The sequence below is a fragment of the Vicia villosa genome, unplaced genomic scaffold (assembly GCF_029867415.1).
Source record: "Vicia villosa cultivar HV-30 ecotype Madison, WI unplaced genomic scaffold, Vvil1.0 ctg.002489F_1_1, whole genome shotgun sequence".
NCBI classification, from domain to species: Eukaryota; Viridiplantae; Streptophyta; class Magnoliopsida; order Fabales; family Fabaceae; genus Vicia; species Vicia villosa.
The window spans coordinates 99,774-117,857 of record NW_026705945.1 but is presented as its reverse complement, the minus strand read 5'-3'; the positions used below and the strand labels follow the sequence as shown (position 1 = coordinate 117,857).

Genomic DNA, 18,084 nt, shown 5'->3' with positions numbered 1-18,084 from the left:
GGTGGATGGCTAATAGGGATGAACTTGAATATGCAGGTGTAGCAATTACTTGGGCTGCATTCAAGCGAGAATTCCTGAGGAGGTACTTTCCTAAGGATGTTCGAGGCAGGAAAGAGGTTAAGTTTTTGGAGCTGACACAGGGTAACATGACGGTACCGGAATATGCTTCAAAGTTTGTTGAGCTGGCTAAGTACTATGTCCACTATAACAATGATGAAGCGAGCGAATTTTCGAAGTGTGTTAAGTTCGAGAATGGTCTCCGTGATGAGATTAAGCAGGGTATCAGGTATCAAAGGATTCGTCGGTTTACTGATTTGGTAGATTGTAGTAGAATCTATGAGGAGGATAATCTCAAGCTGAAGTCATCTCACTCCCGCGAGTTAGTTGACAAAAAGGGGAAGAAGCCTATGGACCGTGGTAAGCCATATGGTAGAGGTAATCAAAAAGCTAGAGGTTGGAAGAAGCCTAGTGGGGGAGACTCTAGTGCCCCTATTAAGTGCTTTAAGTGTGGAGAACCTGGTGTGGTAAGGCAAGCCACATTGCCGTTGAATGTAAGGGAAAGACTGTGACTTGTTATAACTGCGGTGAAGAAGGTCATATTAGTCCACAGTGTCCTAAGCCAAAGAAGAATCAAGCTGGGGGTAAAGTTTTCGCTTTATCAGGTTCAGAGACTACTCCAGAGGATCGATTGATTAAAGGTACGTGTTTTATCCATGGCACTCCTTTAATTGCAATAATAGATACTGGAGCAACTCACTCGTTTATTTCGTTGAATTGTGCTAAACGCCTGAACTTGGAAATATCTGATATTCATGGAAGTATGATCATTGACACTCCTGCGTCGGGTTCAGTGACTACTTTGTTTTCCTGTTTGAACTGTCCAATTGATATTTTTGGTAGAGAATTCGGAATGGACTTAGTGTGCCTTCCGTTGGAACAACTTGATGTTATCCTAGGCATTAATTGGTTGCAATTTAATCGGGTTCATATCAACTGTTTCACGAAGACAGTTATTTTTCAGGAAGATGTCAGTGTTGAGGGTTTAGCGATGACGGCTAGACAAGTGAATGAAGCAATGAAGGACGGGGCTGCCGTGTTTATGTTGATTGCATCCATGGAAGTGAAGAAGAAAGTGGTGAGTAGTGACTTACCGGTAGTATGTGAATTTCCAGAAGTTTTTCCAGAAGATGTAAGAGAGTTACCGCCAGAGAGGGAGGTAGAACTTGCTATTGAGTTAGTTCCTGTAACTAGTCCTGTGTCGATGGCGCCGTATCGTATGTCGGCATCTGAATTAGCGGAGTTGAAGAGTCAGCTAGAAGAATTGCTGGAAAAAGAATTCATTCGTCCTAGTGTGTCGCCGTGGGGTGCGTCGGTGTTGTTGGTAAAGAAGAAAGAAGGCTCTATGAGATTGTGTGTGGATTATAAACAGCTGAATAAAGTTACTATCAAGAATCGGTATCCATTACCGAGGATTGATGATCTGATGGATCAACTAGTTGGTGCGAGCGTGTTCAGCAAAATTGACTTGAGGTCGGGATATCATCAGATTCAGGTGAAAACGGACAATATTCAGAAGACGGCCTTTAGAACAAGGTATGGTCATTACGAATATACAGTGATGCCATTTGGAGTAACTAATGCGCCGGGGATTTTCATGGAGTATATGAATAGGATCTTCCATCCTTACCTGGATCAGTTCGTGGTGTTATTTATCGATGATATTCTAATATATTCTAAGAGTGAAGAAGAACTGTCAAAGTGTGAGTTCTGGCTAAGTGAAGTAAGCTTTCTTGGGCATGTAATTTCTAAAGATGGTATTGTCGTTGACCCAACGAAAGTAGAAGCAGTGTCTCAATGGGAAGCTCCGAAGTCAGTTTCTGAAATCCGTAGTTTCCTTGGTCTTGCGGGTTACTATAGGAAATTCATTGAAAGTTTTGGAATCATAGATTAAGGGGATAACATCTAAGGATTCACGCAATTGGGAGAGGGATTTGATTGACAGCAACGAGTATAACAAGATATCGCTCAAGTTTCAAAGTGGAAGATGAAGGAGATCGAACTTACCGGGATCAGAAGATACGCGTGTGATGGCAAGAATACCAGAGGTGATGCTCCCGCTAACTTGGCGAAATAAACGCGATCTTCAGGTAATTTCCCAATTGCATGTTTCTCGTTCTTTCCCCTTCTTCTTCTTCTTCGATTCTTCGTTTTTATTTCTGAAATTCCGTGAATCCTTATTGTTGTTGTTTGTGTGATGGAGTTATCGATTGTGTTGAACTTGTTTGCAGAGAGAATTGAAGAAGATGATGATTAGAGGGAGATTGAGAGATGAAGAGAATCCAGAGGAAATCAGGAGATGGAAGAGGTGAAGATTTGATGGAGATTTCAGAGCTTGAAGGTTGAATAGAGATTGAAGATCTTGTGGTGAGATTGAAGAAGAATGGTGGAGAATCAAGGTTCTTGGAGAGAGTGGAGAGATGAGTGGAGGTTTTTGTGAATGAAGATTATAAGTTTGAGATGAAGCAGAGAAAAAAAATGGTGGAGAGAGCTTTGAATTGGGTGGAGGTTTGTTTAAATAGAGATTGATGGAGAAGAAGTTTTCTGAATTCAGTTATGGGGTGGTTACAAATTCTGTTATGGGGGTTACAGGTTAGTTACAAGTCTATTTTTTTGTTTTAAAGTTTGTTATTTCTGTTAGATATAGATTAATAGGAAACTGAAAGTCAAAATGTTAGTTTTGCCAGTTATATAAAATTGAAATTGGTTATGAGTTAGTTAGGAGAGTTAGTTACATGTGAAACTGAAATTGGTTATGTGACTGTTAGGGCATAGTTATGATAGGTTTGGAAATTCTGTTACAAGTTAGAAGTTGCAGTTAGTAATTCTGTTTTAGGAAGAAAACTGTTAGTTAGTTAGTTTACTGAGATGTAAGACAATTAGTGAATTGAAAAGTGTTAGTAGGAGTTAGGACAGTTAGGGTTTGAAATTCAGTTAGCTGACAGTTAATTAAAAGTTGGTTAGCAGGTTTGGAAAACAGTTGGAAGTTTAGGTTGATTTTGAGCCAAACTGCATTTGGACTGAATTGTATGTATAAACCATAGAACTGAAACTATTAATTGCTGCTGATTTTTTTTGTTCATGATTCAGTGGTTATTTGTGGTCTGGCTTTGTGACAAGGAAAAAGGCTAGGTTTAAGCTAACTGACTCTGTGTTTTTTTGATTGAATGAAAGTCATATTTTTTTATGCATAGTCCATTAGGTATAAACCTGATTTGAAGTGATCTTGTCCTTGAATGCCAATGAAACTGGTTGAATAGTGTGATTTTTCTGCATTGATGTTTATGTAACAGTCCACCGTGACTGTGTGTTTAGGTATGTGGCTTAAAATAAACTCCTGAATGACAACAGCCTGTGTTGCCTTGATGCAGGATTACCATGATTGGATTTTGATGAATATAATATGTTTCTGGTTGAAACAAGTTAGTAAGACTGTTAGGAAAAAAAATTTGAAGGTGGCATGGAATCTTTTTATGTTAATGATGCAGGTTTGAACTTTGTGAATGGATGTTGTTTGATGACTGTTTTTATGGTTTAATTAGTACCGTTAGGTAGTGTTTGGTTGGTGCGAGACTACTGCGTTTTGATTGAGGAGAGATCCTTTTAGTGAAAGTAACTAGTGCTGAACCAGTTTATTGTATGCAGACTTTTTGTGAAGTGCAGGCTGGTTTAAATATGGTTTGGATTTCAATTACTGTTTGAAATGATAATTTAAGCTTGGATTTTGTTTGTTGCAGGTTTGCAAGCTCTGTGATGGCACAATGTAGGTTGGAAAAAGTTATGAACAAAGGGCATGTTTGGATTGGATTCTTGCATTCTGAACCGACTAGCTTTTTGGACTATGAAGCGGGTTCAGTACTAAATTTGAACAAATCCATGGCATGGGAAGCTACTTGGAGAGAAGGCACACGGTTGAAAGATCAAGACAATGGACTTTAGGAAATTCTAGTTGACTTTGTATAGATTTTCTTGTATGAATTTTCTGATGTATGTAATGATAATTGGGTTTTAAAGTGGGAGGAAGAAAGATTGTTAGTAAGAAGTTTGTGACTTTGGTTACAATGGCTTTTTTTTTGTAATTCAATTTTTGTGATAAATTGCATGGACTAGACTTTTGACTTGTGAGTTTAAATGATGCTTGAACAAAGGTTTTGTAACTTTTGTAATATCCTTTTGTAATATGGAACCCCCTTTCATACTCCTTCTCTCAAATGAACTTGCACTTTTATGATGGAGTGAAGTTTCTGTTAGAACAAGATTTGTTCTGATCAATTATCTTAGTTTTGATGATAACAATAATATGAATTTTGCTTAAGATAATATGGTACTCTAATCCAATGCAATTTCCCTTTCAGGAAATATATAAAGAGTACGCATAATTCAGCGCTCAGAAGCTTTGTCTCAAGGGTTCAGCATGCAACATCAGAACATGGTCTGGCAAGACATCAGAAGATGGTCGAAGCAGAATCAGAACATGGGTCTATGGAAGCATCAGAAGAACATGAGATCAGAAGCACTGAAGCTCAGAAGATGGTATCACGCTCAGAAGCACTTCAAGGTCAGAAGATCAGAAGATGCTATGCACCAAGCTGTTTGACTCTGATGATATTCAAACGTTGTATTCACAAACATCAGATCAGAAGGAAGTACAAGTGGCAAGCTACGCTGACTGACAAAAGGAACGTTAAAAGCTATTAAAGGCTACGTCAGTAGACACAGCGTGAACAAGGCTCGAGGTAGTTGACAAAAGCGTATAACATTAAATGCGATGCTGTACGGAACACGCAAAGCATTAAATGCATTCAACGGTCATCTTCTCCAACGCCTATAAATATGAAGTTCTGATGAGAAGCAAGGTTAACGATTCTGTACCAAAACAACTAATATCAAACTTGCTGAAACGCTGTTCAAATCTAAACTCAGAATCTTCATCTTCATCAAAGCTCACTACATTGCTGTTGTAATATTTTAGTGAGATTAAGCTTAAACGTTAAGAGAAATATCACAGTTGTGATTATCGCTTTTAAGAAGCATTTGTAAACTCTTAGAATTGATTACATTAAGTTGTAAGGAACTAGAGTGATCGTGTTGATCAGAATACTCTAGGAAGTCTTAGGAGTGAACTAAGCAGATTGTAACTAGAGTGATCGTGTTGATCAGTAGACTCTAGAAAAGTCTTAGAGGGTATCTAAGCAGTTGTTCCTGGAGTGATCAGTGTGTGATCAGAAGACTCTGGAAGACTTAGTTGCGGACTAAGTGGAAAACCATTGTAATCCGTGCGATTAGTGGATTAAATCCTCAGTTGAGGTAAATCATCTCTGCGGGGGTGGACTGGAGTAGTTTAGTTAACAACGAACCAGGATAAAAATAACTGTGCAATTTATTTTTATCTGTCAAGTTTTTTTAAAGCTACACTTATTCAAACCCCCCCTTTCTAAGTGTTTTTCTATCCTTCAATTGGTATCAGAGCGCCGGTTCTAAGGTGCAAGCACTTAACCGTGTTTAGAAAAGATTCAGGAAGAGAAAAACGCTTCAGTAAAAGATGGTTGATGAAAGTGAAAAGTCTACACCTACACCTACATCTACATCTGGCTCTGCTGAGCAATACAACGGTAACAATGGTTATACTAGACCGCCGGTATTTGATGGTGAAAACTTTGAATACTGGAAAGATAAACTGGAAAGTTACTTTCTGGGTCTAGATGGTGATCTATGGGATCTTCTGATGGATGGTTACAAACATCCTGTAAATGCCAGAGGCGTAAAGCTGACAAGGCAAGAAATGGATGATGATCAGAAAAAGCTTTTCAGGAATCATCATAAATGCAGAACTGTTTTGCTGAATGCTATCTCTCATGCTGAGTATGAGAAGATATCTAACAGGGAAACGGCCTATGACATATATGAGTCCTTGAAAATGACTCATGAAGGAAACGCTCAAGTCAAGGAGACCAAAGCTCTAGCTTTAATCCAGAAGTATGAAGCCTTCAAGATGGAGGATGATGAAGACATTGAAAAGATGTTTTCAAGATTTCAAACTCTTACTGCTGGATTGAGAGTTCTTGACAAGGGATACACCAAGGCTGATCACGTAAAGAAGATCATCAGAAGCTTACCCAGAAGATGGGGTCCTATGGTGACTGCATTCAAGATTGCAAAGAATCTGAATGAAGTTTCTCTGGAAGAGCTTATCAGTGCCTTGAGGAGTCATGAAATAGAGCTGGACGCAAATGAGCCTCAAAAGAAAGGTAAGTCTATTGCATTAAAATCCAATATCAAGAAATGCACTAACGCCTTTCAGGCTAGAGAAGAAGATCCTGAAGAATCAGAATCTGAAGAAGAAGATGAACTGTCCTTAATCTCCAGAAGGCTAAATCAACTCTGGAAGACCAAGCAAAGGAAGTTCAGAGGCTTCAGAAGTTCAAAGAAATTTGAACGTGGAAAATCTTCTGATGACAGAAGATCTGACAAGAAGAAGGTCATGTGCTATGAATGCAATGAGCCTGGACACTACAAGAACGAATGTCCAAATCTTCAGAAGGAAAGTCCCAAGAAAAAGTTTCATAAGAAGAAAAGTCTTATGGCAACCTGGGATGAGTCAGAAGATGATTCTGAAGACGAGCAGGCCAACTGTGCGCTGATGGCGACAGAAGATGACGAATCAGAATCTACATCAGAATCAGATTCTGAAGAGGTATTTTCTGAACTTACTAGAGATGAGTTAGTTTCCGGTCTAACTGAACTTCTGGAACTCAAGTCTCAGATTAGTCTCAAATACAAAAAGCTGAAAAAGCAATTTGAATTTGAAACAAAGAAGCTTGAGTTGGAGAATTCTGAATTAAAAGAAAAACTTTTAAAATTATCCAATAATGTTGGATCTCCTTCTGATTCAGAAAAATCCATTCCTAGTCTAAACCATATTCTAAAAGAATATGATTTAAGTTTCAGGAAGTTCTTATCTAGAAGTATTGGCAGAAGTCAGCTAGCTTCTATGATATATGCTGTGTCTGGAAACAAAAGAGTAGGCATTGGTTTTGAGGGTGAAACCCCATACAAACTTGAACCTGTTGATGAAATGAAAATCACATACAAGCCATCGTATGATCAGTTCAAGTATGGCCACTCCCATGATATTAGGCACACTTCACATGCTCAAAGTTTTCACAGAACACACACCAAAAAGCATGTGACACAACCTAGGAAATATCATGAAACTCACATTAAGAATTATCATGCTGTTCCTCCTATTGCTTACAATGTTAAACCCAAGTTCAATCAGAACTTGAGGAGAACTAACAAGAAAGGACCCAAGAAAATGTGGGTACCAAAGAAAAAGACTATTTCTTTTGCAGATTCTCTTGGTGACAAAGAAGATAAAAGTCAACATGACATGTCTCCTGGACTCAAGTTGGTCTCAACACTTGAAGGGAAGAAAGATTGTCTTCCAAGTTCTGGTTCTTAAATCTGTTGAAGAAACTATGCTTGTAGGAGATCAGAAAAGAAAGTTGTTAGTCTTGGAACCATCTATTTTGTTTGTGTCTATAGCAATGATGTAAAATGCTACAGAATAGACAACTTTGAAACCTTGATTGTGGACGAATCAATAAATATCTAGTTTGATGATAAACTTGTTTCTGATGAAACAAAGCGGCTTAAGATTTTCTGCAGATACAATTTTGTCATATCAGAAGCTGCAGAACAAAGAAGTGAATCTCCAGAAGCTGTGTACATCAGAAGTAATGAATCAGAAGATCATTCAGATTTATATCAGCACACTTCAGAAGAAGTGTTTCCAGAAGAGAAAGTTGATCAGATCAGAAGCAGTGATCTAAATCTGAAGGCGTAAAATCTCTCTGATATTTACAGCTGTCATCTATTATCTGATGGTGAACACGTGTCTGTACGGTTTGTACAAAGCGTGCAGTTGAAAAGACGCCGACCTAGGTAACTGTATTAAATCATTTCATTTACTGTGTTCTCTCTCCTAATGTCATTTCTCATTAAATGCATAATGATTTCTTTTTAAATCTTTTAAATAACCCGCTTCATCTTCATTCCCTCTTTTTCTCTCTTTCTCTCTCTTTTGTGCATTCACTTCGTTGCATCTCTCTTCAAACCCTAGTTCTTGATTTGATCTCAAAGCTTTATCATAATGAATCCATCTTCTCGTTCATCAATCTCTAAAGATAGAATCACTTCCACACAGAACCGTTTAAGCAAAAATGATGCTCCATTTAAAACATGCTTAATACCCACGAAAGAACTGGAAGTTCTATGTGAATCGGCTGTGGACGTCAACAACCTTAAAGCAAATGGCTTTCAGTGTGATGCAAGAATCTTTGAGCAAGGATGGTCTAAATATCTTGATAGATTGGTTGGTCCAATTTATCCTGAACTTGTAAAGGATTTTTGGGTACATGCAACAGTTACCCCAACTGCCATCATTTCATTCGTGCTAGGGCATGAAGTGGTTATCACTGAGAAACTCATCAGAAAGCTGTACAATCTTGATGATGAAGAAGGTTGGTCAGAGTTTCAACCCCATACAGTTGACTGGACTTTAGTTGAAAAACAAATCTCTACGGTTGTTGGAACTGATTCTCAATTTACGGGCAACTTAAAGCCTTTTTATAAAGTATGGGCTGAGATTATTCTGGGTTCTCTTCACCATAGAAAAAGGATGCTCTGCTCCTCCTACATCAGTCCGACTCACAAGTATACTCTTTTCTGCATTGGCAAAAAGATAGAGATCAACATCTCTCATATTCTATTTGAGAATCTGAAAACCTCTATCTTTGAGTCAAGAGAAGATGAAAGGGCGAAGTACCCTCATATTCCAAGAACAACCATTCCTTTCGGAAGGATGATTTCAGACATTCTGATTGAAAGCAAAGTGGTGGACTCCATCAGAAATCGTAATGCCTCGCATTTTCTTGGAGTAACTCAAGGTCCCATCTTCAATGGTGTTGATCTGTTCGGACTGGAAGTCATTAAGAATGTACCTGTTATGTGCACAAGCTTTCCTGACATTCTGTCAAGAAGAATTGCTGTTGAAGGATTCATATCTTTGTATCATAAAGAACTTGATCAAGTTGTCAAGTTTTACTTGGAAGATTGTGTGAGGAAGCAATCAGACGTTGATCCTGCTTGGATCCGTGGCAGAGTACTTCCATCCAAAGATGATATTCTGAAGAAGGATAAAAAGGAACGTCAGGCAAGGCTAAAAAGAAAGGCACAAGAAGATGAGGCTGAGAGAGCCAAGAAGTTGAGGGTCACCTATGATCCTGACAAGGTGGACTCTAAAGAACGAAGAGATAAAAGGATCAGAGATTCCTTTCGCAGAACCAGATCTTCTTCTTCTGTACAAATCTCCAGAAAGGTCTTTACTCCACCTCCTTCTGTCCCTAAACCATCTTTCCAATCACCTCCATCTGAACCAAAAGTAAACTTCACCCTACCAAATCCTTCTCCATCATCCTTCTCCTCTCCCATTCTAAACCCCACACCTTTAAGTATTCTCCCCCCAACTCCTTCTGATAAATCTCTCTCACCAATTCCCTTTACAAACACTCCATCCTCGTCTCAATCCATCATTTCTGATATTCCATCCTCATCAATCATTCTCTCAGATATCCCCTCTTCCTCATCCACCGTACCTCCAACTTCTATATCTCATCCCTTACCTATCGAAAATTCCGAACCTTACTGTCTTCTCTATCCTGACTACAAATTCACCTTCAATCCGCCTGAACCTGAACCCTATACCTACCTGGAACTTTTCAGACTTGAGGTGATTAGCAGTCTAGACCTTCTGAAGGATGCATTCCTAAATGGTCTGGATGATGTTTCTACAAGAAATCTCTGGAGAAGATTTCGCAAGGTTTTTCAAGTAGAAGCAATGGGAGTACAGAAAAGACTAGTGGCTGCTGCCCCTGGTTACCCTGGTTACCTTCTGGAGGAAGATAATGGTATATACTACCATCCTCTAAGAAATTGTGTTGCTGCTGAGGAGAAGCCCTTTGTGGATGAATTGGAAGTATTAAGACTGGCTGCTGAAATGGAAGCAAATCCATGCAGGGATATGGTTATCTTTGTTCCTGATCATCCTGTTCTGCTAGGAGATTTCAAGACTCTCTTTGACTACCTAAGGGAAAACCCGTCTGTGAAAGACCCAAGCTTGGTCATTCCAGAAGTTGTTGACCCACCAGTAGTTGAAGGTCCTTCTGCTCCAAGGAATCTAGCTGCCATTCTTCAGGCACTTGAGAATGGAGACTCGGAAATTCCTGCTGCAGAATATGGAGATGCTTCAATGCAAGAAGCAGATGCTGAAGATCATGTTGCTGAATCAGATCCTGTTGAGGAAATCCCCGCAAATGATCTATCCATGGAAGCTACAGATCAAGTTGCTATTCCTGTGGTTGAAAGCCGTGAAGCTTCTCGTCTTGCAAGGACTCTAGAAGAAATTCAGAAGAGACAGGATGAGCAAAGCTCACTCAATGATCAGTATAGTGCTTTCATGGTGAGGCAAGAAGGACACAACAATATGGTTCAAGAGATGCTGACCAAGATCTTGCAAAGACTAGGGCCATCTTAGATTGAGTCTGTGTTGTTTCTTTCCTTTCGTTGCATCTGTCTTTGTGCATCTGATCTTTCTTATCTTCATGTACTTCTGTATCTGCTGTTTGCACTTCAATGAAATCGTCTTCTTTCTCCGTGTGTTTCATTTTATTTGTCGTTTTATGCATCTAAATCTTTTGAAATATTCTTTTTGATGTTATGACAAAAAGGGGGAGAAGATAAATGATAAATGATGATAAATGATTTGATTAATCTATCAGTTGCTCTTACTAACAAGAACTGCAAGTTCTACATGGTTTAAGTGTTTTGCAGGTATAAAGAAGTGAAGAGAATCTTCAAAGCAAAAAGCAAACACAAGAAGCAAAACCATGGAAACTGAAGCAAGCCGAGTGCTGTCAAGCTTCAGAAATCAGAAGCAAGAAAGAAGAATGAATCAGAAGCACTGATAATAGAATTTGATCTATATTTGTCTACTTGATTTGACAAAATTCTATTTGCTCTGATACATTATTTGCTCTAATACATATAATGTTATTGCTCTGATACATATAATGTGTTCTAACATACATTTTATGTTCTAACTCGTTCATGCTGACTTTTGTCGTTTAATGTTTGTTCTGTAACATTTCAGGATGTAGAGATGCTCAGATGATGCTCTGGTACATTCAACAATGTTCTGATACAAATCTAGCATGAAGTGATGTTGGTAGAAATTCAAAGTTCTGAAGCTATCCGAGGGAAGCAGAAATCAGAAGCTGCGAATGTTCTAAAGATCCAGAAAACTCAAGTTCTGAAGCTGTCCTGAATGGAAGCAGAAATAAGAAGCTGTGAATGTTTAGAAGATCAAAGAAATTCAAGTTCTGAAGCTGTCCTGAATGGAAGCAGAAATCAGAAGCTGTGAATGTTCAGAAGATCAAAGAAATTCAAGTTCTGAAGCTGTCCTAGATGGAAGCAGGAATCAGAAGCTGTGAGTGTTCTAAGGATATAAGGAAATTCTAGTTCTGAAGCTGTCCTATGGAAGCAGAAGTCAGAAGCTATGAATTCTCTGAAGACAAGAAGCTTATATGATCGTCTCTACCGAAATAATCAGGGAAGTCTTTTATTAAAGTTCTTCGAGTATTTATTTCAGGGGGAGATTATTTATCTCAGGGGGAGATTGTTAATCTCAGGGGGAGACATATTCATATGCTTATGCTATAGCTGTGTAATTTGTCTTTTGCCTTCTATTCTTTCTGATCGCAAATTCATATCATTTATATATGTTTTTGTCATCATCAAAAAGGGGGAGATTGTTAGAACAAGATTTGTTCTGATCAATTATCTTAGTTTTGATGATAACAATAATATGAATTTTGCTTAAGATAATATGGTACTCTAATCCAATGCAATTTCCCTTTCAGGAAATATATAAAGAGTACGCATAATTCAGCGCTCAGAAGCTTTGTCTCAAGGGTTCAGCATGCAACATCAGAACATGGTCTGGCAAGACATCAGAAGATGGTCGAAGCAGAATCAGAACATGGGTCTATGGAAGCATCAGAAGAACATGAGATCAGAAGCACTGAAGCTCAGAAGATGGTATCACGCTCAGAAGCACTTCAAGGTCAGAAGATCAGAAGATGCTATGCACCAAGCTGTTTGACTCTGATGATATTCAAACGTTGTATTCACAAACATCAGATCAGAAGGAAGTACAAGTGGCAAGCTACGCTGACTGACAAAAGGAACGTTAAAAGCTATTAAAGGCTACGTCAGTAGACACAGCGTGAACAAGGCTCGAGGTAGTTGACAAAAGCGTATAACATTAAATGCGATGCTGTACGGAACACGCAAAGCATTAAATGCATTCAACGGTCATCTTCTCCAACGCCTATAAATATGAAGTTCTGATGAGAAGCAAGGTTAACGATTCTGTACCAAAACAACTAATATCAAACTTGCTGAAACGCTGTTCAAATCTAAACTCAGAATCTTCATCTTCATCAAAGCTCACTACATTGCTGTTGTAATATTTTAGTGAGATTAAGCTTAAACGTTAAGAGAAATATCACAGTTGTGATTATCGCTTTTAAGAAGCATTTGTAAACTCTTAGAATTGATTACATTAAGTTGTAAGGAACTAGAGTGATCGTGTTGATCAGAATACTCTAGGAAGTCTTAGGAGTGAACTAAGCAGATTGTAACTAGAGTGATCGTGTTGATCAGTAGACTCTAGAAAAGTCTTAGAGGGTATCTAAGCAGTTGTTCCTGGAGTGATCAGTGTGTGATCAGAAGACTCTGGAAGACTTAGTTGCGGACTAAGTGGAAAACCATTGTAATCCGTGCGATTAGTGGATTAAATCCTCAGTTGAGGTAAATCATCTCTGCGGGGGTGGACTGGAGTAGTTTAGTTAACAACGAACCAGGATAAAAATAACTGTGCAATTTATTTTTATCTGTCAAGTTTTTTTAAAGCTACACTTATTCAAACCCCCCCTTTCTAAGTGTTTTTCTATCCTTCAGTTTCTAGCTTGAAGTGTAACTTTGTGATGAATGATGGATCTTAAGAAGTTAACCATGAATGTATCTTGCCGTTTGATAGAATTTTCTTGAGACATAAATGATGTTTGTACAAATTTTTGATGAAGGACTTTGAATCAAACTTGTATACCTCTCATAGTTCCATAATAATTAGATCCAAATTGAACACTCATGTCCTGATTGAATCTCAACTTCATAATACTTTATACTTGAAGCAAATTTGATATGCATAAGACCTTAACTGGATGTATCAAAAGATAAATGAACTTATTATCACCCTATTGCACAGACAATGATTCATTTCTTGTGCCTCAATTAACTGTATGGACTCCTTGAATTGGTGAAAGATAGAAATAGAGTCAGAGAATGACTCAACATGTCTTGTTCAAATGATGACTACATGCATATGAATAGTTACTAAGAGCCCCAATAGGATCCTAACATCCAAGATCCTCAAACTCATTTTCAAATTATCGATGAATGCATGATTTTATTTATGACCTAAATGCAAATGATGTTAAAGCAATAATCCAGTTAGAAGTAAAATTAGATGAGCAAATTTTGGGGTACAACAGCTACCCCTATTTAATCATCTTAAGCCTGAAGGTGAGATTGGTGCTAGTCTTTCGAGCATTCAAGGTAGAAGAAGATTAAATATCAAGAGAACCTGAAAATTTCCCCGAGGAATGATGGGATCTGCTTAGAAAAAGAATGTCTACTCTGGGTTGAGGAATGTATCAACTTTGGGTTGAATAATAGATAGACATCAACTCTGGGTTGAGATGGAAAATCAAATCAGGATGGGATAAGAGGTAACTGTCATACCCCAATTTTTGACCCTAAGATCATACATCATTTGCATCTCAATCATTAATCAAGATCACAATCTTGAGATTTTATTTTTCGGTGTTATGTTCGCTTCGTCTTTGAGGGGAACTATCAAGCACCTAATTTTCTTTAATTTGTTTTATACTAACCAAAACCCAAAAATATGCATTTTGTTTCCTTTGTTTGTGTTTTGCAGGAAAAAGATCGAACAAAATCAAAACAGTGCAAGAAAAGGAATTTTTGAAAATTTCACTATGGAAATCGATTTACCCATATAGGAAATCGATTTCCCTGGGGCGAAATTCCAAAAAATAGAGAGGGAAGTGTGACATCATTTTGGCACCTTTTTCTTTGATCATTTTTGTTATTTTACCAATTTTCCACCTCACCAAAATTAATTCCCTTCATTTTATCATTTAAATACCATTTTACCATTTAAATACCAATTAAACACAAGCTAATTACCAAATGCAAAAAGACCAAATTGCCACTACTCTTGCTCCAATCCTATAAATAGAGGTCTCTACTCCCTCATTTCTCAAGCTTGGATAGCCAAAAAAGTTCTTGCAAATTCATTTCTCAAGCTTTGAGAGCCAAAAAACCCCTTGCAATTTCTCTCCTCATCCTTACCAAATTCACCAAAACTCTTTTTCTTTCATAAAGTTTGTGAGTCACATCTTGAACCTCACAAACTTTGAGCTAAACCACCATCCATTTCGCTCTTTTTTCTTCAAATGTTGAGAGATCAAGATTTGTGTTGGTGATTCTTGAAGTAGATCTAAGTTTTGTTCAAGATTTGGTAATTTTCTTCATCCTTTTTCATCTATCATAATGTGATTCTTTTGTGCTTGTGTGTGATGCATCTTTGATGCTATATTGTGATTGCTTCAAGTATAAAGTATTATGAAGTTGAGATTCAATCAGGACATGAGTGTTCAATTTGGATCTAATTATTATGGAACTATGAGAGGTATACAAGTTTGATTCAAAGTCCTTCATCAAAAATTTGTACAAACATCATTTATGTCTCAAGAAAATTCTATCAAACGGCAAGATACATTCATGGTTAACTTCTTAAGATCCATCATTCATCACAAAGTTACACTTCAAGCTAGAAACTGAAGGATAGAAAAACACTTAGAAAGGGGGGGTTTGAATAAGTGTAGCTTTAAAAAACTTGACAGATAAAAATAAATTGCACAGTTATTTTTATCCTGGTTCGTTGTTAACTAAACTACTCCAGTCCACCCCCGCAGAGATGATTTACCTCAACTGAGGATTTAATCCACTAATCGCACGGATTACAATGGTTTTCCACTTAGTCCGCAACTAAGTCTTCCAGAGTCTTCTGATCACACACTGATCACTCCAGGAACAACTGCTTAGATACCCTCTAAGACTTTTCTAGAGTCTACTGATCAACACGATCACTCTAGTTACAATCTGCTTAGTTCACTCCTAAGACTTCCTAGAGTATTCTGATCAACACGATCACTCTAGTTCCTTACAACTTAATGTAATCAATTCTAAGAGTTTACAAATGCTTCTTAAAAGCGATAATCACAACTGTGATATTTCTCTTAACGTTTAAGCTTAATCTCACTAAAATATTACAACAGCAATGTAGTGAGCTTTGATGAAGATGAAGATTCTGAGTTTAGATTTGAACAGCGTTTCAGCAAGTTTGATATTAGTTGTTTTGGTGCAGAATCGTTAACCTTGCTTCTCATCAGAACTTCATATTTATAGGCGTTGGAGAAGATGACCGTTGAATGCATTTAATGCTTTGCGTGTTCCGTACAGCATCGCATTTAATGTTATACGCTTTTGTCAACTACCTCGAGCCTTGTTCACGCTGTGTCTACTGACGTAGCCTTTAATAGCTTTTAACGTTCCTTTTGTCAGTCAGCGTAGCTTGCCACTTGTACTTCCTTCTGATCTGATGTTTGTGAATACAACGTTTGAATATCATCAGAGTCAAACAGCTTGGTGCATAGCATCTTCTGATCTTCTGACCTTGAAGTGCTTCTGAGCGTGATACCATCTTCTGAGCTTCAGTGCTTCTGATCTCATGTTCTTCTGATGCTTCCATAGACCCATGTTCTGATTCTGCTTCGACCATTTTCTGATGTCTTGCCAGACCATGTTCTGATGTTGCATGCTGAACCCTTGAGACAAAGCTTCTGAGCGCTGAATTATGCGTACTCTTTATATATTTCCTGAAAGGGAAATTGCATTGGATTAGAGTACCATATTATCTTAAGCAAAATTCATATTATTGTTATCATCAAAACTAAGATAATTGATCAGAACAAATCTTGTTCTAACACCTCCTTCATGTTTTGATGTTTACAAGTTAATAACTTGAATTCCTTGAAAATCAAATAAATAAAAAGAGACAACAACAATTGCATCATTTGCATACATACATCCAGGTTGTCCAGAAAACTCATCCTTGTCTGTCTCCATCTTCAGAGTTTGTCTGTCTACCGTCAAGCTGATTCCTCCACACAAGTACGAAACTAGAGCCAACGTCAGATTGAGAATGGAATACCAAGAGCAACACAATGCAGAGGTCAGAATGGAAATTGATGAGTTGAAGTCAGGCATGACCAAGCTCACTGAGATGCTGCAAGTTTTGATTGCTAGAGGAGAACCGCCTCAGAAAACTGTCATTGTTGAAGTCTCAAGTGCTGATGTTGACCCTCAACCAACTCAACAACCACCTTCTACATGGCCTGAGTTTGGTTTGCCACCTGGTTACACTCCTCCCTTTGAGAAGACTCCTGGTATTGGTCAGTCTTCACAACTTGTGATTGGTCAAGCTTCAAATCCAGTTTTTCATGCTCCTGTGTTCACTGAATCTCAGCCTATCATACACACTGTTGCTCAGCCAACTTATGTGAATCCTCTGTTTGAATATCAAGTTTCCCGTTCCCATAATGGAAGCCAAGGAGATGCTGGGGATATTGAAGATGTCAAAGAGCAATATCATACTTTTGAAAAGCGCCTGAGAGCCATGGAAGGAAATGATTACTTTGGGGTTGCTGCTGAGAATATGTGTTTGGTTTCCAACTTTGTCATGCCTGCAAAATTCAAGACTCCTGAGTTTGAGAAATATAAAGGGAACACTTGCCCAAGAAGCCATTTGACCATGTACTACCGCAAGATGGCTGCTTATACCCAGAATGACAAATTGCTTATCCATTGCTTTCAAGATAGTTTGAGTGGAGCTTCGCTGAAATGGTATATGGGACTTGAGAAGAGTCACATTCATTGCTTCCAAGATCTGACTAATGCTTTCATGAAACAGTATAAGTATAATCTGGACATGGCGCCTGATCGCCGACAACTGCAAAACATATCTCAAAAAGAGAAAGAATTCTTCAAGGAGTACGCTCAGCGCTGGAGAGAGCTAGCTTCTCAAGTCGAGCCACCTTTAGCTGAAAAGGAATTGACTGGCATGTTTGTGGATACTCTCTCACCTTTCTTTTGGGAGAAGATGATTGGCAGTGTGTCTTCAAACTTCACAGACTTGGTAACCATTGGTTAGAGACTTGAAGAGGGAATCAAGAATGGGAAAGTTACTCATGTTGTTGAATCTTCTAATGGATCGAAGAAACCTTATGGAAACTTCCACAAGAAGAAAGAGAATGAGACTAATGCTGTGTCAGATGACAGAAGGGGATCTCGTCGTAGACCTCAAAATGGTGATCAACCTTATGTAGCCGCTGTCGCTCCTGTGCAAGTTCAAGCTTCTCAACCTCAAGCTGCTAAACAAAATCAGATTCGTAATAGGGTCGACTTTGATCCTATCCCCATGACATATACGGAACTGTATCCTGCTTTGGTCCAGAAAGGGTTGATTACAACAAGAGCTATGCCGCCTCCTCGAAATCCTCTCCTGATGGTTTCAGATCTGATCTTCATTGTCCTTTCCATCAAGGTGCAGCAGGCCATGATTTAGAAAGATGTTTCCCTCTGAAGGAAAGAGTTCAAGAGTTGGTTAGATCAAAGATGCTCTCTTTCAAGGATGTTGGTCCCAATGTTGTTACCAATCCTTTACCAGATCAGAGTGGCTGAAAACAAGTTAAATCCCGA

At 38.3% G+C, this 18,084-nt stretch overlaps 1 long non-coding RNA gene across 1 annotated transcript; it reads left to right on the top strand.

Annotated features, from left to right (window-relative positions):
• Positions 1-1,935: 1,935 nt before the first annotated feature.
• LOC131638952 (uncharacterized) lies at positions 1,936-4,214 on the top strand. The gene is made up of 3 exons (XR_009294817.1): positions 1,936-2,105; positions 2,289-2,649; positions 3,795-4,214. It is a non-coding gene; the product is annotated as an uncharacterized LOC131638952 (long non-coding RNA).
• Positions 4,215-18,084: the final 13,870 nt, after the last annotated feature.